Raw genomic sequence first — 23123 nt, forward strand, 5'->3', positions numbered from 1 at the left:
GCAGACAGGACAAGGTTACAGAGGATAAAATACAGTCATGCCAGACAAGGGTTAAAATACTTGAGATACTGTCCCACCCAGCGGCTGAGACACCTGACAATGGACAGGATTCAGGTCATACAAGACATGACACTGCCGCAAAACCAGTAACAGATCCGTACTTTCTTAGGGATGTGTCGGTACTGTTCCTGGATCCCAGTTTTTTCTAATCTGGCTTTACCAATGCAGGGGTTCATCTCAACCTCAAGGCCTGAGCTCATGTTACATACTGATGAGTCAGAGCAAACATTCTTTAACATTAAAGAGAGTCTGACTAAAGGACCTGCTCTGGGGATGCCAGATTATGAAAAACCTTGAAGTTGCACTGTACGAAAGCTGATGGTTGTGCAGCAGGAGTCTTGACATAGACACATGATTCAGCTGTCTATACATTGCATACGGTATCTGCCCTTCTAAATTTAGACCAAACAGAATCCTGAGTGTGCTCTCAGTTGCCTCAGAGACATAATAATGAAGGACTAGTATTATTTCCACTGAAACATCTCTGAGGTTATTGAATTACGGTAGAAAGGAGACCAATAATAGGGAGATATAACACTATTATGTCCCCTAGTTTGAAACTCCGCAATACTCAGCAGAACGTTGGAAAGAATCTTGAGAAACATAGTAGTAGGTTAATTGGCTGCTATTAAATTGACCCTAGTCTCTCTGTGTGTCTGTCTGCATGTGTGTGTTAGGGAATTAGACTGTAAGCCTTAAGGGGGCAGGGACAGATGTGAATGAGCTCTCTGTACAGCGCTGTGGAATCAGTGGCGCTATATAAATAAATGGTGATGATGATGATGGTGATGAGTATTGGTGTCATGGATTCTTGCCAAAACTGAAGGCTACTTGCTAGTAATGACGCTGCTAATCTAGGAGGCGCAGAATCTAACAGGCTTCCAGTCTTCGCAAGGGAGTCTGGGTTTCTCTGCTAGAGATGTGCAGGTCACAACCCTCCAAGTTAGCCACAAGTGAAACAGATGGCGAACAAGCGTAGTCGTGCGAAGCAGGGTCAAGCCGAGCGGACAGACAAGGTACTGGAGGAGCAAAAAGAAGCAGTGTCAGGTGACCAGAGGTCAAACCATAACTAGTAGTCAAGCCGAGCGGTAATCCAAAAGCAGAGTCAGAGGAAACCGGGTCAGAGTCCAAGTAGTCAGGCAGGATACTAAACACAAAACAGGAACGATGGAGCATAGGAGACCTAGATATTCTGGCACCTACCTGGTGCCAGAGGCTGCTTTAAATAGAGAGGCCTTTAATCTAATTGGTGACAGCTGATTTTACCGCCGACAGGAAGTGCTGAGAAGCGTCCGTTTGCCTAGCAATGGAGACGTAAATGAACTGCGCAGGTGCACAGCAGGCGAGACCTGGGGCAGAAGGAGGAAGCGTCCTATTGCCTAGCAACAAGACGTGCTGCTGGCAGAGAAAGGCATCCGTCCCTGGCACTGATAGTATGTTCCGGGGTAGGCACTTGACAATTGGATAACTGAACCAAATGATCAGACGCATTAAAGTATAGTTAACCAGAAAGTCTGAAGGGTATAAAGGTCATATTAATAGATCTAAACAAATATTGATTGCGAAAGTTCCTCTAGGTTATTGTTTAAATGTTATACAAGCGGAGACTTGCCTTGGACAGATGGAAATGCTAGACGGGGGAACTTTATTAGAATAATGTGTACTGATGGAACGTATTGTATTGTGCCTTATATCCTTCTAGACAGTGTATTATATATGTGGGTGAAGATCATACAAATGGTTAACTCCGAGCTCCAGAGGTAAATGTTTTCAAAAGTAATTTCAGAAATTATGAGTCTTTCCCATGATAATGAAACTGATATCCACCGACATTGTGATGATATTAAGAGGTACAAATATCACAGAAAATGAAGTGCACTACTGAGATCCTGCAATAAAATCTTGAAAGGATGGGAATATTAGGTATACTCTCAAAGGGTGGCATGTCAAAGCTGAATAATTGGATGAAGTTATTTTAAATTAATAAATATTGTTAGTCACCGAATTCTGTGCAATTGTGATGCGTACAAATGTTAAATACGCAATCACATAAGAAAACGCAACAAATATACTTACATTCACACGTACATTTGTAAGTAGTTTATTTTTAATAAAGTTCCAATTCACATTATTTTATTAGTAAGACTTAAAGGTTATTTATACAAAGATAAATTTACATTAAAGGTATTTATGATTCAGGTCCTAAGAAATGTACTGTGTTTGGTCTTATATTAATCCACATAGCACATAGTGATTGCTACTTATGATTAATATAACATTCCTACTCAAAAATACTTTGTAAACAGGGTTAGTTCAAACCGGTTTGAGTCGGATCCCTCAGGCAAGACACCTAAGCTGCTGTTAGAGTGAGTTGCCCCACCTTTGGAAGAGCTTCACTTGAACTAATCTATGACCTGCATTGTATTGGACTATCTTGATCCCTGAACCAATAAAGTTAGTTTATTTTTGTGTACATTATGAAATCATCACTGTTTTTTTGTTTGCTGAAACTGTATAAAACAGCCCCAGTCTTTTTGGCAACAGACATCAGCTTTAACAACAGTTCCTGGATCCACGAGTGCGCTGTGTAATGTATTCGGTTATACTTTCTTGCATTTTGTTATACCTTTTTTATACTTTATCATAGTTTTATGTAATTCTAATATTAAATATCTTTGTGCATTGGAACCAATTTAATCGCATCGGACAATCTTTATTGGTGTGCTATTCACGGACATTACATCAGTAATGCCACAGACACCGTCTTTTGCTATGTACATTGCTTCTGGTTCATCTGGAAGAACTAGGGGTGTGCACCGGCCACTTTTGGTGTTTTGGGTTTTGAGTTTTGGGTTCTGATTAGCTTGAGGTTTTGGGTTCTGATTTGTTTTGCCAAAACACACCACGAAAGATTTTGGTTCTGATTTTGGGTTTTGGGTTCTGATCTTTTTTTAAAAAAGCATAAAAAGTGCTAAAATCCATATTTTTATTTTTTTTCACTCCTACACTATTATTAACCTCAATAACATTCATTTCTACTAATTTCCAGTCTATTCTGAACACCTCACAATATTGTTTTTAGTCCAAAAGGTTGCACCGAGGTAGCTGGATGTCTAAGCTAAGCGACACAAGTGGGCGGCACAAACACGTGGCCCATCTAGGAGTGGCACTGCAGTGGCAGACAGGATGGCAGTTTGCAAGAGTTTGCTAGAGGTGCAAGATGGATTTGTCCTTGGGCCCTCCCACCCACCCTGATGTTGTTGAAATAGGACATTCGCACTTTAACAAGCCAATCAGGAACAGTGAACGTAGTTTAATCTCTGGTACTAATATTTCTGGACTGCAGGAACAGTGAACATAGTAATATAGATTGCAGTTCCTATTTTTTTGGACTGCTGAAACAGTGAACGTAGTAATATAGATTGCAGTTCCTATTTTTTGGGACTGCAAGAATATATTGCTCTCTAATATTTTTTATACTTTTTAAATTATTTTTTTATATTTTTTTTTTATTTCTTTGGTATTTTTTTTTTTTTTTAAGATTTTTGGATAATTATCAAATTACTATGGACTTAGCAGAAAAAAATACAGGACAAAAGCACCACTGGACTCAGCAGGACAGACACTGGCCAAAGCACCACTGGAATCAGCAGGACAGAGCACTGGACAAAGTACTACTGGACTCAGCCGGACAGAGCACCACTTGACTAAACTAATCAGCAGGACAGAGCACTGGACAAAATACTGACTCAGCAGGACAAAGCACCACTTGACTACTAAACTAATCAGCAGGAAAGAACACAGGATCTCAACAACCTCCCTCTTCTGTAACCACAGGGAGAATGAAGATGGCAGCCACGAGCGGGGCATTTATGACATCTAAGTCTCGCAATAACCAACGCGAGACTTGGATGTCATAGCCTCATTTTGGATTCCTTTGGCGGCTGGAAGTACCCGAACAGTTCTCGGATCCCGTCGGATCCGCACTGCGCGGGTGGGTTTTTATTCTGTGTGAGCAGTACTAGTTGTGCTGTTGTCCAATTACCATTATCTCACGCACAGCAGTTTATGTTGTGATTGGGTTTGGTGTTTCCTGATGTAGTAGGATATAAGGGGTTAGACACTCAGGAGTAAATTTATCAAGCTGTGAGGTTTGAAAAAGTGGAGATGTTGCCTATAGCAACCAACCACATTCTAGTTATAAATTATTTAAAACATTTTACAAAATGACAGCTAGAATCTGATTGGTTTCTATATGCAACAATTTGCTTTTTCAAACTTGCAGATTGATAAATTTACCCCTCAGTCTTTCCTATTTGGCATAGGCTTGCAGTCAGCACCATCACTAATGATGGAATTAATGTATGTCACTTCAATATTGTCTCCAACCAGGCTCAAACCACACAACTATTTGTTGCTGTGCTTCAAGTTCTAATTTTGCCAATGTCACAGAGCGATTTTCCCACAGGATCTTGTTGCGGATTTAGGGTGCAGGCACCATATGTTAACTTTATAGAAGGATATTTATGTATGGCCCCACCAATGGACTTGCACCTGGTATTGACAAGAAAGACATCTGGAAGGAGGAATATGTAGACTGTGTCACCTTGCTGTCTGGAGTATGTTGCTAGGTCAGATAAGAAAAACGATACAAAGGATGAGGATTAGGCAAATATTAATCTTCTGGAAACTTTTAACATTTGACGGCAAACTATTGCTACGCTGGCTAGCATTATTAATGAAGATGATCCACAGGCATGGTCTCTCTCTTTGAACCTATGATTATAAATATCTGAAATTTGAATGGATTAGGGTGGTTTAGAGTGTTGGTTTTATGACAGGGCCTCTGGATAATGGAAGGCAGTACATCATTACATGCCATGGGGTGGCAAGGGTATGGATTTATTTCTATGTTTCATATCAGGTATGCTATCATCTTCCTTTTGGGTCAGCCTGTGTTAAGGCACCAGGCAGTTGATTCATACCATGGGACTAATGTAAGTGGGGCCACCAGTGTCATTTTTAACTTCAGGCCACTACCCATGTGTTTCTGGGGATTTGGACCCATGTCTATTAGCAAATTGAGCAACTGGGAGTCATATGAGTGTACATTTTCGGTGCATCTTTCGGCTCCAGAGCTTTCCTGAAACAGTAAGGGCAAATGCAGGATTTCTAGAAAGGGTTTTCTACACCATGCCGTCAGACTGGGCATGATCAACATAAAAGGGGCCTAGCAATCATTTTAGACAATGCTATGCTGCTCTCCAACCCATTCCCATCCACTTTAAACACAGGGGCAATGCCACATGCACAAATTTTATGTGCACACATCTTCCCTTCTCAAGCAGGGCAATATGATAAGTAGGACATACCTCTAAACTATCCGTTCAGTCCTGACTAAAATCGGGACTGCACAGCAGAATCATGTCAGCTGACTGACTGTACTGCTTTATCTTACCATTCCTTGCAGCTTTCACTATCTGCTGCTGCTTGTCTGATTAGAAGGAGTATATTTACTGTGGGTTTGAAAAAAGTGGAGATGCTGCTTATAGCAACCAATTAGATTCTAGCTGTCTTTTTGTAGAATGTACTAAATAAATTATATCTAGAATGTGATTGCTTGATGTAGGCAACGTCTCCACTTTTTCAAACCCGCAGTTTAGTAAATATACCCCCTGGAATGTTGGAGCCCTGTTTTAAAACAAAGTATATGTGCATGAAATATGGAAAGTGAACCCTTATAGGACTCCCTCCCCCTAATAAGCCCCAACATAAAACTCAAAAGCACTACCTTTTAATAGATTGACCTCTCTACCTGCAACCAGCCCCAACATTAAATGAATAGCATTTTCATTCAATAAATAGACCTATAGCCCCCTCAAATAACCCCAACATTAAGTTTACAGTAATCACACTTAACAGACCTATTTCCCCCTAACCAGCCCCAACATTAAATTAATAGCACTCATATTTAATAAATAAACCTATTTTTCTCCAACCTGTACTGACATTGAATTAATAGTATTCACAATAATAAAAAAAAAACTATTTCCTCACAAACATTTAATAATTAGTATTGAAATTAGTATTGACATTTAATAAATAGATATATACATGCCCCCATTTACAATACAATAAGATCCACCACCTACTCCTACACTTACGTTAAAAGCCCCTCCCTCCCCCTATGACTTCACACTTACATGAAAGATCCTCTTCCCCAACACTTACATTCCCCACATTTCATTAAAAGCTCCCTTCCCCCACATTTACGTCCAGGTGCTGTAAATTTCCATCTGTACTGTATCTTATCTCCTACACCCTGCAAACATGAGACATGTCATTGGGAGAGAATGGGTTGAGAACAAAAAGAGAGAGAAAGAATGGTCGGGAAACACAGCAAAGGAGAGTGGGCAGGAAAGGATCAAAATTTTCCCTGGGGAGAGGCCAGCCACCACTGGGTAGGGATGAATAGATTTTTACAAGTCTTGAACTGGGAATTAAACTGCAGAATGTGCTGCTGCTTCATGTGGGGGAGAATTATGTGTGTTTTATGGAACTTTCCCCTGTTACTTGTAGAGATGTGGTTCTGTTCAGTCAGATACTGGATGACTGGATCTAATTTGCTTTGAGATAATCCCCTTCTTGATTTGGTGAAGTAAATAGGAATGTAAATAATAATAGTTGGATTATCTTAGGTACATGGGCTCCTTCTTGGTTTAGAGATCTTGAGGACCTTACCCCACCCAGTTTAAATTGGCAGGCCTGGGTGGTGAGATATAGGTATTTAAATTTTCAATTTGCATTTTCATAAGGCAATGTATAGGCCTTGTTTTTGGTTGGACAAAGAGGCCAATTGAAGTTGTGAAATCACCTCTTTGCTGGTGAGGCTTGGTGGTGGTCCCATGCATACGTGAGGCCAGCAACTCACAATGGGGACCTTGTCAAGTGATTATTGGGGGAGATCACTGGATTTGGCTTGACAGCGATCCTGAAGGGTTCTCATCTTGGTAAGATTTAATGACCTATGGACCTTAACATCAAATGATAGGTGGTTGGGGAAGGCATTTGTAACCCTGTCAGATTGTCTGTTATTCGACCTAGGCATCCTATTTGTATTTTACCTATATGACACAGTACAATGTGACTGCAGTTTTTTTTAGAAGAACTAGCCTGCCAGCCCTATTATTTATATTTCAGCAATGACAATTAGCAATGGAGCAATGGAGCTCTCCTCTTTGTATAGTACCTATATAAAACAGTACAATGTGATTGCAGAATCAGAAGACCAAGCCTGCAGACCTATTATTTGTATTTAAACATTGACAATTAGCAATGGAGCTCTCCTCTTTGTATGTTACCTATATAACACAGTACAATGTGACTGCAGATTTAGAAGACCAAGCCTGCCAGACCTATTATTTGTATTTCAGCAATGACAATTAGCAATGGAGCAATGGAGCTCTCCTCTTTGTGTGTTACCTGTATAACACTGTACATTATGGGACTGCAAATTTAGAAGACCAAGCCTGCCAGACCTATTATTTGTATTTCAGCAATGACAATTAGCAATGGAGCAATAGAGCTTTTCTGTTTGTATGTTACCTATATAACACAGTACAATGTGACTGAGCGTGAGCATCTCTAGTCTGTACTGACATGAAGCATTAACAGCTGATTGGATGGCCAGCAGTGACGCTGGCCATCCAATGGTAAAATTAGATGCAATTTGCACCTATAGAAGCTGAGATACAGCTGCTCTCACAAATAACTTACCTCAAAATGTACCTGCAGCTATGGTGTAAACACATTAAAGATGGAGGGTATGTTAGATCTGGTGAGGAGAAGGGTGGGTCAGCAGAGGGAAATGTGTGGCTGTAGCAGGACAGGTACTAGCATTAGGCTAAACAAAATGGCTGCCTAAGGCATCATGGTTTAGTGGGCACCTAAAACTCTGAATGAGTGTCACAATGAAGAGTGACAAAGATCTCAATGTCAGATTTTCTTTGTTGTGTAAGTACTTCATCTTGAGAATTATGTTGGGAAGCTTGAACAGGTACTGATTTGGGTCTCACAGTTAGAATGTCCCTTTGAATGTTAAGCATGCTAACTGTGTTTGTAAAGTCTTGTTTATTGGAGTTATACATAGGTTTTGTTTTATAGGAACAAATATAATTTGGTACATGATTTGTAGAGGAGTATATTTGGGAGACAAGGTGATGTTAGGTAGTAATGGAGTTAATGTGCAAGGCTAATTAATTAATTGTAAGCATATGTGCTAGAAACATTAAGATTGGCCCCTAAGAGTTTAAAAACTAAACTGTTCAGATCACCCCCACACCTTGATTAAGATTTTAACAATCAAAACATGTTGGTGGAAGTGGGGGACCTGAAACCCTGAAGGATCAAATCCTCTCGGACCCGCAGGACTGTCAGAAGAAGCTGCCATTTATGTGTTACTGCTCTGTGGGATAAGAGTACATCTGTACAGGAATCGAAGGCTGCATGAGAATTGGATACTGAAATGTTTTATATGTCTTTATCCATTTGGGTTTCTGAAAGAGGAATAAATCACGGTCATAACAAGAGAACACACCATTCCAGAGAACTTCCACAATTTTTTCTCATGGGTGTTTGACATTACTTTGAAATTCAACATACTGCCACTTGGTTCAATGATTGTAGTTGTTGAAAATTGAATTGATTCACTATTTTGAAATTTTGAAATTGCTATATACACCAAATCTGTGTTTTGTTGCTATAGCAGGAAATTGGTTCTTGGATGATAACCTATGGTGTACAATGCTGCATGTAATAGAAATGCAGGTCAATCTACCACTCCGGATGCTGACCAGTGGTGGAGATGTTAGAGTGCCGTTTAGGGGTAATCTGCTTTGCAGGTATCCTTGATAGCAAGACAATTTAAGGAGGCTGGAGAGGAGCATTTCTGGGACACATCTGTGTGTGGCTGCCATAGAATTACAATGCCTATAATTTATCATTGATTAGGTTGAAGAGATTATCAGGGCTGCACACATTTTTTTCCTTTCTTGTCAGAATTAACCATAACATAAAAGCAAACCAAAAACAAAACCAAAATCAGTAAAACATAAAGCCTTTATCATACACTCCCACTGTAAAGACTCATGGGCCATGACCTCAAAAGAGATTTCTACACTTTCCTTCTGACTCTACAGGACAGATGTTAACATTATCATCAATAGATTTGTTTGGCATAAATACAGTCATGTGTAGATCATTATATGAAAAATTAACTTTATTAAATTATATGAAAAATTTACTTTATTAAGTCAGTTAGTTAGAACTTAACTATATCTTTCAGTATTACATGTAAAGAAAGGGATTTCACATAATTCCTCGTTGTTCCTTGGACCTCAACACATACTGTACGCTTAGAATTTACAATTTTGACAAGGCATTTGTGGTACCAGATTCTATCAATCAGACACTATAAACTCTCTGGGGTGTATTTACTAAACTGCAAGTTTGAAAAAGTGGAGATGCTGCCTATAGCAACCAATCACATTCTAGGGGGTAAATGTATCAAGCTGAGAGTTTTCCAGCAGGTTTGAAAAGTGGAGATGTTGACTATAGCAACCAATCAGATTCTAGCTGTCATTTTGTAGAATGTAGAATGTAAATAAATGATAGCAAGAATCTGATTGGTTTTTCAAACCAGCCAAAAAACCCTCAGCTTTATACATTTACCCCTAGATTTCATTTACTTAGTGCATTCTACAAAATGACAGCTAGAATCTGATTGGTTGCTATAGGCAACATCTCCACTTTTTCAAACCCACAGTTCAGTAAATATATCATACGTACCAACTATCCCGGAACGCCTGGGAGACTCCCAAATTCCAGGTAGGGATCCCGGACTCCCGGGAGAGCTAGCAATTCTCCTGCATCTGCCCACTTCCTAGTGAAGTGGGCAGATTTCAAGCCTCCATGAGGCCATTCCCTGGGAATTGCATCATTTTGGCCCGCCCCCCTGTGATAAAATGATGTCATTGTGAACACAGGAGGCCAAAATTACATGATTCGCGGAGCCCCGCCCCCTCATGCCCACCTCTACTCCGAGACTCCTGGAGGCCAGTCTTTAAAGGTCGGCAACTATGAAATATACCCCTCTAAGTCAGACATGTATGTTGCGAGTATAACAACTTATCATAAAGTTTTATTTATATCTTTTTTTTCAATCATATTAGCTTATCGCCAAATTCAAAAATCTATTGTTTCACTGTAATAAATCTATTATCAGTTTTCCATTTTTTGTGACAGCTCCTCCCACTTTAATTCATAAACAGAATAGAGAGAGAGAAACAGAGAGAGAGTGAGATGGAGAAAGAGAGAGGAAAATATGCTAGATTGGTATATAAAAATAAACCCGTACAATGATATAGCTCTTCCTTGTGCTTTGTGACATCCTTGTTATGTAGCAAAAAACAACAACATTTGAAATGATTTTTAGTCCACTTCAAAGAGTTTCTGTTTAAGATAGTTCATACAGGAGAAACTGCACCCTGGTATGCAGGATGTTTACAGAAGCTAGCTAGTGATAAAAGCTAGAATTGCAGTTTCACTTCATTCTCGAGCATGACAACAGCAGTGACTCAATATTTCACTTCTGCCTGTTATTCTTCTACACAATACCTTTGCTCTATGATCATAAAGATAACAGTAGTTTCAGTAATAACTGCAAGCGTCAGACACACTGTACATTTATTGGTGTTTTCCAGAAAACATTGCACAGTGACAAAAATGCACACAAAATTATGAAATCAAAATTCAACAGGGACTTTTCCAGCATTACTGCTCATATATATATATATATATATATATATATATATATATAATTAGAGATGTTCACTGACCTCCGTGTTTTGGTTTTGGATTTGGATTAACTTCGTGTTTTGGTTTTGGCAAAACCACCCTTGCGTGTTTTGATTTTGGATCCAATTTTTTTCTAAAATCCCTTTTTTTCTTTTTTTTATAAAATCACATATTTTTGCTTTTTTCCCCCCTACATTATTATTAGCCTCAATAACACTAATTTCAAGTCATTTGCAGTTAATTTTGACCACCTCACAGGTCACAATATCATTTTCATACACTTTCAAACATTGACTAAAGCGACCTGGCTGGATGCTAAGCGACAGAGAAATGACTCAAACACACGGCAGTTCCTAGCACATCTAGGAAACATTGCCACACAGCTGTGTCAGTAAAGAAAAGTGGTGCAGTTAGCAGTGGAGCTCTCGTCTTTGTGTTTTACCTATATAACAAAGTACAAGATGACTGCAGATTTAGAAGACCAAGCTTGCCAGATCTATTATTTCTATTTAAGCAATGACAATTAGCATTGGAGCAATGGAGCTCTCCTGAAAGTCACTGGAGACTTTGAAGAACACTGCTACCCCTCCTCTTTCTATGATGCTGCCCAACTGCACTAGAGACTGCCAAGAACTTTGCTACCCCTTCTGTGTCCCTCTGTGAAATGGCGCTGGATCGCCGTGGAGGGCGGTACTTATAGAATCCAAAGCTCGCGAGATCCGACGACATAACAATGACGTTTTGCCTCGTTTTCAATTACGATATATGTATATATATATGTATATATATATATAAATATATATATATATATATATATATATATCACTCCTACTTGCGCCAGTATCTTATATTTCTTGTATATTTAGTGAACAAAGGAAGGTTGATTGGACACAATTGGGAATATGCTGTGTCATGTGCAAGCTAATTTTTAGGCATAAATCTGCAAATATGTGTTTGTGAATTAATTCCTAGAAATAGTGTAACATGGCTCTCAGAGAAGCTGTTTAGATCAATGGGTTTTGTTTATGTTAAACTACCCAGAGGGGGCTGGTAGATAATGGTAGCACCTTGTATCATTTATGGCAGGTCGAAAACGTTAAAGCCTTTGAAAATATCTCTTTCAAGACAATAAACTCTAACACATGTTTGGGAGGCCCCAGACATGCCGACTGCAGAGACAGGGTTATATGTTAATGACAAATTCAAGCGGAATAGAGTCACAGGAAAATATCATATCATTTTCTCCAATATCATACTTACCAGACGCATGTGTGGTATGCAGATAAAGGGGAACTTATGACCTGTTGTGTGGAGGTAAAATCATGTTTATAAGTCATACTGGTGAAAAGTTAGGACAGTGTAAATAAAACCTGACTTAAAGGTGTTTTCTCCAGCAGAATCATAAAACCCTAATTTGCATTCACACAAACCATTTTGTTTTATCATCACAGGAAGGGGGGCTGTGGGCCCTGCAGCGTGGAGTTAAAACTGCACTGTGATTGTTAGAACTTGTTCATTCTTGGGGAGTCAATCTGATATGTAGAGTGTCCCATTTTTCCTGCTTCTTCCAGCACCAGAAACTTGATTATAAGTGAGATATCAATTCTGTGTTTTATCCTTTTTATTTTATAAGAAACAATTGCGTTATATTTGTATGCCTTTTATTACCTGTTTTATCTTAAGTATTGTGGATGTATTTTCCATATTAAATTACACTTAATAAGTTCAAGTGTCTGTGTTCTTACGAATTCACGCAACAGTTTGGTCAACACGCTACATAATTGAAACAAGGAGAACATTGAGGTTTATGTTAACTCTGCTTAAAGTAAATTGTGCTAGATTAATTCTAGGGAGAACCGAAGGCTTCCTAAATAAGAGTGTCAGCTCTTCTCAAAAAAAACCTTGGTGGTGGCAAAGCTAGTGTGTGGCATAGATAGGGAAGGATTTAATCATTTTAGACAGACCAGGTGGTTGTTTTTTGGTTAACCCTGTGTCACACATGCGTCACGCAGGCTCAGGTGAATGCTGTTCGTGACATGCTGCTTTAGTTATTTATAGTCAACCAAGCAGCTACAATGTCCTAATACAATGTATTTTGTTAAAATGCATAGCGTGGAAGTTCCTATCATATCACACAATACAACTTATTTAAACATCTTACTAAAACCAAATAATGACACAGACACCAAATTAAAGTTGGAATAAAATATAAATTTATTGAACTGAACTTAATAAATTAACTAAAAGGAACATGAACTGAAGGTTTGAAAGGGCTGCACATGCGCAGACCCTCAGGATGGTGGACGGCCACGGTTCCTAAACACACGAGAAGTAGCACTCACAGTCCGGTGAGTGACACATCTGTTCTTCGGGAATTTGGGAGCACTACATCTCCCCCCTTGCTGAAACCGGTTTATTATCCACCCTTGTCCTAGACTGAGGCTTGCCCTGTTCAGCTTCATCCAGATCTCCACGTCTCTTAAACCTAGGGGCATGTCCACTTTTTCACGGAACTGTTCGTCATATTTGCACCAAGTACCTGTCTGATCGCAAATGTACTTTTCATTTATGAGGTGCAAATACTTCTGTCACTCAATGGACCTTTGGTCCCTCAAGGCCAAGATCCAGTTCACTCACTGCTCCGCCGGCGCCCGTGCTACGCCGTGGCCGTCCACCATCGTAGCTATGCTTCTGCGCATGTGCAGACCGGAGGACTGTTAAAACTTTCTTCCTCTTCTCATTGGTTCACTAATTACCTCTCCCTATTTAAGGCACCCCTGACCTACTTAATTTGCCTGTTCTTGGTCCTCATTCTGTTGAGGTAACCAAGGAGTCCTCATCTCCTGGATCGTGTTACCTGTCAGCCGCAGTACGTCTCCAGCATTCCTGCTACCTCACCTGTCAGCCGCAGACATCTCTACGTTACCTGGTATCATACCTGCAGCCTGGATAAACCTCATCTTCACATTTGTGGTAATACCTGTCAGCTGCAGACATCTCCACATTACCTGGTATCGTACCTGCAGCCTGGATAAACCTCATCTCCACATTCGTGGTAATACCTGTCAGCCGCAGACGTCTCCACGTTACCTGGTATCGTATCTGCAGCCTGGATTACTTCATCTCCACATTAATGATAAATACTTACCAGCCGCAGACATCTCCAGCATTATTTACCACCACATCTGTCGTCTGATATTTCATCTCCACGTCAGTGGTAATACTTACCAGCCTCAGTACATCTTCAGCATTACTTACCACTGCACCTGCCATCTGATATATACATCCTCCACGCCAGTGGTATACCTGCCATCCATCCTCGTTATTGTGCTCATCCTCCGCTGACCACAGAACTGTCTCTATTTCTCCAGTGACTCTCCTGTTTACTTCAGAGCATCTCCTACTACCTAGTTCTGGCTAGCATCTGACCATCCTCTTGAATAGCTGTAGTCTGATACTCTCCAGAGGGCCGCGACCTGCACAGTGGAAGCCGCTAAAACCCATACTTCCTTGCGGGAGTTCCTGGAGAAGACGAGCCGCTGTGTTAGACTCCGCGACTCTGGTGGGTAAAGTCAACTATTGGTAGATTCTGGGTCGAGACTCCTAGTGACCGTGACAACTTCCAAACTTCTTTGCTGGCCTCAGGACTAGTTTCTAGATAGCATGCAGTTAAGGAGCATTACCCTGAGATCCAATTGGGGAACGTTTTATAGGATTCTTCCCCTATGCCCCCTTTTGAACACGCTGCATCTAACTCCTTTTTTGCAGATACCGTTAACTTAAACATTTAACAAAAAAAAACCTTTTTATCTTATCTCTGATGCTTGGCCATAAGCCGGACAATAGGGCTGTGTTTTCGCACCGGACCATAGGGCCAGAGGATGTTGACGCCTTACCTGAAATGGGACTCTTATCTACATGTGACTTATTATGGCTGAAATGTGTATTCAAAATTTTAATAAGCTTATGGGGACCCTTGCCAGACAAAGATGAAGAATCCCCACTGGTGGTAGAGACTGGGGGAGTAGATGTGTGCTTATGTGAAACAAAAACATCACCAGACTCACTGCCAACTGCTGCTGCTGCCTGCCGTCCTGAAGCCACCACGGAAGTTGAAGGTACTGCATCTCCCCCATCCTAATGCCCAACCGATTGTTGCTGGAGGGATCCCCCCATCCGTGTCCCTGCAGAAGTCTGGCCGCTGTCAAATGGTTGCGATCCCACATCGCCCAAAGTTGCCTGAGGATCTGCCGTGGACCAACCTAGGCCTGTTGATCTTTCTAGTACCTCCATGACCACCTGTGCTGCTGAAGACAGAGAAATGTTAACATCCACGGCAACGGACTTACTCACTGGTAGGGAAGGTGGGATACTGGATCTAACCATCTGGTCTACCGCCTGTGTCTGGAATTGAGGTTAAAAACCCCAGGGGAGGTGGCCTACCCATGGAGGAAAAACCTATTGTCCTGGCGGAATCCGAATTAATTTGCCCCTCACCCATGGTACCCTGCCCGTCACGGGACCGCACCAGGTACTGATGTGTGTGGAGCTTTGAGGTGGTGGGGTAAGGAGGGCTGTCTGTCGGCATGTTCTGCTGACTGGGTCTCTGAGGTATTGGAGGATAAGGTAGGTTCCACGGAACAGGGGTGCTTGTCAGGAAATCAGCTATAAAGGACCCACCTGATGTACCGGGGGTAGGATAACTATAATACAATGAGCGCCCCCACAGGCGCTGAGGGTGCGTACAGGGCCGGCAGAAAAGAACCAAAATTACTCGCCCCTACCGTATGTCTTATATTGCCCGATGGAGTAGCGGAGGGGATATGTGCCTGGCTAACTGCATCCTGGGAAAAATGCAGTGGGGAATCATTCGTAGAGGGGGCTGCAACCTAACTAGATGGAATAGCAAGAGGCGAACGCCCCCTTGAACTACCACCACTAACCGAAATGGACGCAATTTCAGAGGAGTCTGGAACCCCCAACGGCATGGGCAGGAAGGGGCGATAATCCGGAGAGGCTAACCCCTTGCTGGCACTGATCCCTCTAGCCTGGGGGCTAATACACTGGAAACATTAACGTTAAGGGGGGCATCCCATATGATAGGGCCTAAATCTCTATAGGGGGAGGAGTTTGTATTCCTTAACTGCACCTCAGAAGAACCAGGGACATGGTGAGCTGTCTGTGTCTCCCAGTTCCTGAACCAAGAGCTGCTGCTGGCAGACACAGGGACTGAGGATGGGAGAGAGGGGAGGGAGGAACTAACCCTGACAGGACCTAAGCCCAAGCCCCCATTGGAAGAATCCCTAGCAGGATCTGGATCCAATAAATTTTTGGGATTACGCTGATTTTTCATAATTTTTTTCACCTTTTATTTGCACAAGATTTTATCATCGCAAAATAAAATGCTACTGTTTTACAAATAGCTAATGAAAGATAAAAACTTTACATGTAAGGTAAGTTTTTTAAAAGTCAATTATAACATTTTGAAAGAATATTACTTTTAAATGTAATTTAGTATATTTTAGGTATGGATATAACATGGAGTAGATTAGCAAGGCACTTTTAACATAAAAGAAGGTAATAAAGATAATAATTTGTATATAGAAAATTCTAATGGACTAATAATTAAAATGTTACGTCTCAAAAATAAACACTGTTCCTCTGAAAATAGCTGAAAGTGAATATAATACAGTTAAACTCCCTCAAAGTCACATCCACAATATTGTATTGTGAGAGGATAATTGCCCATGAGTAAGATTGACAGGAGAGTCCTGGGAGCAAAATACATAGATTAGGAGAAAAGACAAGATATTCCAGTCTACTAAATGCTAATCTCTGCAAGCATATTTAAAAATTACTTCATAAAAATATTCAAATTATATAGCTTATAACATATAAATATTTTCATTAGTTAACCATAAAAAAGAAAAAAATAAGCTTAAGCATCCTTAAACATCTGTAACCTTTGAATGATGATTTTATAAGAAGTGTAGGCTATAGGTGGCATGAGGGCATTTGGAAGTGGCTGCACTTTAGACCAGATCTGTGCTTAACCTTCCATATAATCATCTTCTCACAAATATAAAACATTTAAAAAATTGTGAAGGCAGTGGGAGATTATATGGTCGTTGCAAGTAGAGTCATCGCATCAAGCAAAAGTTTGAGGAAGATCTACTGAATACCATATCAGATCAGCTGTTGGACCCAGAGATTGCTGTTGCTATCTCTATGCCTCCTTTGGTGATCTCAGCTGCTTTCTTGGTGACAGCAGCTGCCACCGAACATGGGTAACACCTGTCCTGGCTCTTTTTCCAGCAATGAGTATGACACTAAAGTAAAACACCACTCTATACACAGTTACTCCAAACTGATAGACAATCACAAGAGTGCCTGCGACAGGAAAAGCCTCCTCTAAAACCAGCAGAGGAAGGACGCTCAGTTAAGGTCAGTCAAAGTTTCCAGCAGCTGTCAGTTATAATATTTCTACCGTGACAGGTTCATGTTTCATGTCTCCGCCTTCCACTGTCTCTCCTCCTTCCAACAATACCACTCAGCCAGAAGCTCCACAGAAATGGCAATGACTGCTTTACTATCACAGGCTGATAATTCTGCTTCCTAAGAATAGCAAGTAATTTCCCACCAATAACTACAACTGTTGTTCCGCTACCTTATGTATCAAGTGGTTCCCATACTTCTTGACTTGTAAGCTCATTTGGACAGAAGCATCTTTATCTTTTGTTTCATTTCATTGTGTGTGATTTGTTTCTGTCATGATCCATTCAATATAAAGTGCTATGTAATAGGTTGGCGCTTTATAAATAAAACTTAATAGTAATAGTATAGGAATAAGTAGGTAGGGCTTAAATATGGTACAGTACAGGTAGGACACATAAATGGCCTGTAATCCTATCTCAGGTTGGCTATAAGATCAAGCACATTTAGTGAACATCCAAGCACACATGCTATCTAATATATATAAGCCTAGCGGCGTGTGTTAGTCTGTGTGTGGAAACAAAAAAACAAACTGCAGCGCCACCTGCTGGACGGAGTTATACATTGACCTACTAAATTCTTAGCATTATCTGATATATAAAAGTAAAAGCCTAGCGGCGTGTGTTAGTGTGTGTGTGTGTGTGTGGAAAAAACTATTTTCTCAGAAAGGGCTCATCCAATTGACCTGAAATTTGGTATACTGACATTATTTGACAAAAAAATTAGAATAGTGAAGTCAGTTAACTTCCATCATCCCCCTTCCCCCCGTGGGAGGGGTAGTAAAGGCTAAATTTACGAGTTGAGGGGTCAAACTCATTTTCGTGAGGTAATTTTACCTCATGAAAACACATTAAAAAGGGCACTCGGTCGAAAAGTAACGCTCTTCCCCTGAGGAGGCCTGGGCTAGGCCCAAATGCATGACAACAACCTTTTTAAGACCTTAAGTAGCTTGATTTGACTAGAATACATGAGTATCATGCACGCGTTAACTTGTTTATCTATATATCTCTATCTCCCTTCTTTTCTTACTTAAGTTCTTATAGAGTATGTTTTAAGCACATGCATTATTAACACAACCTTGCATTTTTCAGTTACTAGCTAGTCTCTGATGACCATCAGAGTGCTGTTTGGATTTACATTACAGAAACATTTTAAAAGCAATTGGGTACTTTTAAAGAGTACATCTGTTATTACAGTTCGAGCATTTTTAAAAACGTCATTGTATGTGAAAAATCCCAGTATTGTCCTTTTGACATTTCTAATGCAGCTAACAGCTTTTGGAAACTCTCACAAATCTCCAAACCACTCAAATCTCTACAACCTTTCGTAAATATATTTTGAGATATAATATGGAAAAAAACAGACAATTATGAAAAATAGACACACATTGTATTCTAAGTACAGTATATATATATATATATAGACAAAGCATGCATATGTCATAATACTTTAACAATAAATTACCCATCCTTTAATATTTACATACAGCTACTGCACACAATATTTAGTCAACAAACAAGGAAGGTGGTGAATAAGTGTGTGTAGTGGGTGTCCGTGGGAAGAGGTGCTTCATTGAACAGATAGACATATGAATAGAAAGAAGAAAAGGCATGTTAAATGGCCGCACACATGCAGATTTTGGATGACTTAGGCCAAAATTGGTCCAAAATAAATAAATATGTAGGCATCCACCAATCATAAACAATGACTGAAGAGGATTGACATATGTTTGGCTCTTTGCCAGTCCAGTGTAAAAATACCATTGTTCAATGGCCACAATCACTGTTTGCACAAGCAAAGTAAAGTAATGGGCAGTCACCACTACATGTTTTGAGAAAACAGTGTCTCGGTTTGTGACTTCAGACTAACTAATTTTTGGTGCTCCTTCAACAGAGATGCTGTAAGGTAGAAATATTTTGCATTTTGACAACATTTACTTGGATATATAATGGAATTAAGATAGTAACCATCCATATGCTCCTGCACAGTAAATGCTGCACGTGAAGATAGAGGAGGAGCAGAGCGGTGGTAGTCAGCATATCGATGCTGAGTAACCCAACAATACTTACCCCGACATCTTTACTGCTGACGTCTCCTTCCCGATGCAGTATCAATGGCGACTGTTCTGAAATGCAACTTGAGCCAATCGCAATGTAGGAAGAAGTCGCCGCCACTTAATGACATCAGTGACAAACACAATGGTATTATTTCTGCTGTTAAGAGGGTAATGTAAGTATGTAGCAATGTACAGTGTACTTTACGAAGACTTCTACATTGTACATCGCTGCATACTTATATTACTGATGTCATTAAGTGGCAGCGACTTCTTCCTACACTGCGATTGGTGCCATTGACACTGTGTCGGGAAGGAGATGTTTGGAGTGAAGATGTCAGGGTAAGTGTTGTCGGGAGACTCAGCATCGATATGCCATACCCAACCCGAGTAGGGTACTGTAGTAAAAGTGCATCGTAAGTACAGAAATAAAATAAACTGGGATAAGACAAAGTTTCACAGTATCAGATTGCACAAAGTGACCAAACTGAGGGCCTGTGTCAATTGGGGCAAACTCAGGCATTTTAGGTAACAAAAATAGGAGGTCAATGAGAGTCATAATGAATTATGTAAGCAGACAGGAATGAAGCCTAAGGAAGCCAAGTCAGAAGCTATACAGGGAACAAATATAAACAAGAAATGTACATAAGCAACTCCTAAATCCAGATCTGCACAGGTCTAGTGGTAAAAGAAAAACAGCAGAAAATTGTAAATTCTGATTCTGTGGCTCACTGCACCAAGACTGCACTACAATAACATAAAAAATACATTTTAATTTACACAGATCAATTACAATATGCCTTCTTGTTTTAACTAGCTTTATTATTTAGCTTCCCGAATACTGGTGCCAGAACAGATGATTACTTAATGAGTAGTCTAACAGCAGGATGTGGATGCAGTAGGGCATAAAATAAGTAGATGATTTAAGTAGCTTTGGTGATACCTAAACAGGCTGGATCAGGTGACTTTCTTTGAACTAGAACAGAATTCCAGGTACTGCACTGTAAGAGAACAAATAAGGATCACCCAGGCAAACATCTGAAATAAAATAAATAAGTTTATTTAACAAAATGGTAGCATCAAACAGCAATAAATATATTTAAATAGTAATTTGCAATAAATAACATGGTAGCGGTACGCAGGATTACAGCAGGCTGCAGGAAGTTACAGGATCACTCCAACTCTCTTCCCGCCAATGTAACTCATCATCTGGCCCTGGGGTGACAACATGCTGAGCCTTTTCTGTACTTTTCCCCCGCCAGTCTAACATCACTTGGAACCTCCCAGTGTAACATTCAAGGCAGCTGGTGGCTGGAATTCACTTACCAAGTCCTCATCCTCCAAGCCTGCAAGTGGCCAGTTGTAGCACAACTCAGGCTGGTCACTGAGAGTTTTGCTGTGACCTTCCCCCATTGAGAAGAGAAGGGGTTGCAAATGGTGCTTCCTAGCATCCACCTCTTTGAGGTCGTCTTTCCCCAACATAGCTAGACTCTCCTCTTTAGCTGCGTCCACCCAAACACCCTGGTGAGCTGGGTGACTCGCAATCCTAGCCTAATGCCGGGGTCACCTGTCTGTGATCCTCCTTGTGGGACACGGCCCACTATTCTGTACTGTCCGAAGGGGGAACGCACCGACCCTGAGCCAGTACCCTTGTCGCTATTGGATCCTTTTGCAGCTCCCAACTACTGGTTACTGGTGCCCAAGCAATTATCCCATAGACTGTAGTGTGCAGAGTTAGTGCTTCGGATATTCACTGAACCCTGACCACACCTCGTGTGAGATACCCTGCAGCTCTACCCGGCTAGCCTAACCGGGACTGGGTGGTCACACTGTTGCCACCAATTGTGAAGATACCGGGTTTAAACTTCTGTGCCTCACAGCTGGCCTAACCGGTACCTATCCAAGGTTCAAAATCACCCAGGCAAAAATCCAAAATAAAATAAATGAGTTCATTTAACAAAATGGTAGCACCAAACAGCAATAAACATATTTAAATAATAACTTGCAATAAATAACACTACAGTCTGGCACAGACAACATACAGGTTATAAAACACCTCACCAGTATCCTTGTCACTTTCAGGGACTGCTGTCTTTTCAAGCTTCTCACCCTCTCTGCTTTGAGGCTATGAGTAAGGTAATGGTCGTGAGTCACTGTCGCTCTGCTTTTGGCAGACACAATGCTCCCCAACACCTGGAGAGATAGATCAGGGCCAAGTCAGTACTCCAGTGACCGATTGTCTCTCTCCTGTCAGAAGCAGAGAACTAGACCTCAACGCCACCCTGACGTCAGCTATCACTCGGTAGTGAATACCAATTTGCTATCCTCTGGCACTCTCTATTAAGCCCACAAATGACCTCATCAGCAATTTCAGGACCTGCTTGATTGGTCCTTTTCTGTGTTTACCTTTTCACAGGTAAACATACAGACAAAGGGATAGCAGATGAGCCACTCTTGATATAATTAAGGATATGTATTGTTCTGTGGCTATACAGCAGAGTATGTTTAAATAGGAGAGATCACAATCCAGACACATTACATTTAAATACACAATGCAGTTCTCTGTAATTAAACATAGAGCTCTGCTTGTGGACCTTTTCCCCATCTTAATATATGAGACCTAATGGTGTGATGTACAGTCATACAGGACAGGTTGACAATAACCCTTTTGCCTAGGGTGAAACAATGGACTAGTCTGCAAGTTAAGAAAAACATGCTGGCAGACATTTTAACTACTTTCAAATAGAATACATACAAGTTTAAATATGACTGACAAATATGGGGAACCAGAGGGCTAGAAAAAGTATATGTGTTTATAGTCCACAGTTTGTAAGAAACGAGGTGCAGACTGGTTGAGGTGATATTAATACCTTGTTTTACCACAACATTGATTTGGTATGGACATAAAATACATACTGAATACTGAGAACTGAACAGCATGACCTGCATCGGAGAGGGCAGTGCATCAGTTTTGTAAAGAAATTAAGTGAGGTCTACAAGCTTGAAATTACTCCCTGGGTCCAAAATTAAGGCACCTATAAATAATAGTTCTGGGTATCAACCTACTATGCTCCTAGCGAATGGCACTGTTTAGATCTGAGGTGGGGAGTTCAATGTGAATATCGGTTTTCACTAGGAACCTGTGCAAGAGAATGCTGGGCTTTGCTGCGCAAACCCATAGATCGCGGAACCCAGAATTAGTCTCACTAGGCAGCAGCTGACTATATAAAAGACCAAATGGTTACTATACAGGCCAATGTCAGGGCAGTTGTAAATGGTTCTAAAACATTTAACAAAAGGGAGTCAAGGTCACAAATGATCACAATCAAGAACAAGGATCAGTGCCAGAAGGCCGGACAGAACAAAGTTCAAATACAAGAAAAGTTAACACAATCTCTTGCTTGGGCACCAAAGAATAGTTTGAGTGGGTTTAAATAGAAGACGCTTGATGTCATGGACATGTACCTTAGTGTGCTCTCACCAGTCACTGGAAGAGCCTAAATTAAATGTGCCTATCTGAGCATGACTAGATAAAATGCGCCTATCAGGGCATGACTAGATAATATGTGCCAATTTACACAGTTTCTGTGATGGTGGAGACACAAGAACAGGTTCTTTATAGCAACCTTAATGACTGAAGCCGAAGGTTGGATGGCTGCAACAT

The sequence above is a fragment of the Mixophyes fleayi genome, chromosome 3, assembly GCF_038048845.1.
Source record: "Mixophyes fleayi isolate aMixFle1 chromosome 3, aMixFle1.hap1, whole genome shotgun sequence".
Taxonomy (NCBI): Eukaryota; Metazoa; Chordata; class Amphibia; order Anura; family Limnodynastidae; genus Mixophyes; species Mixophyes fleayi.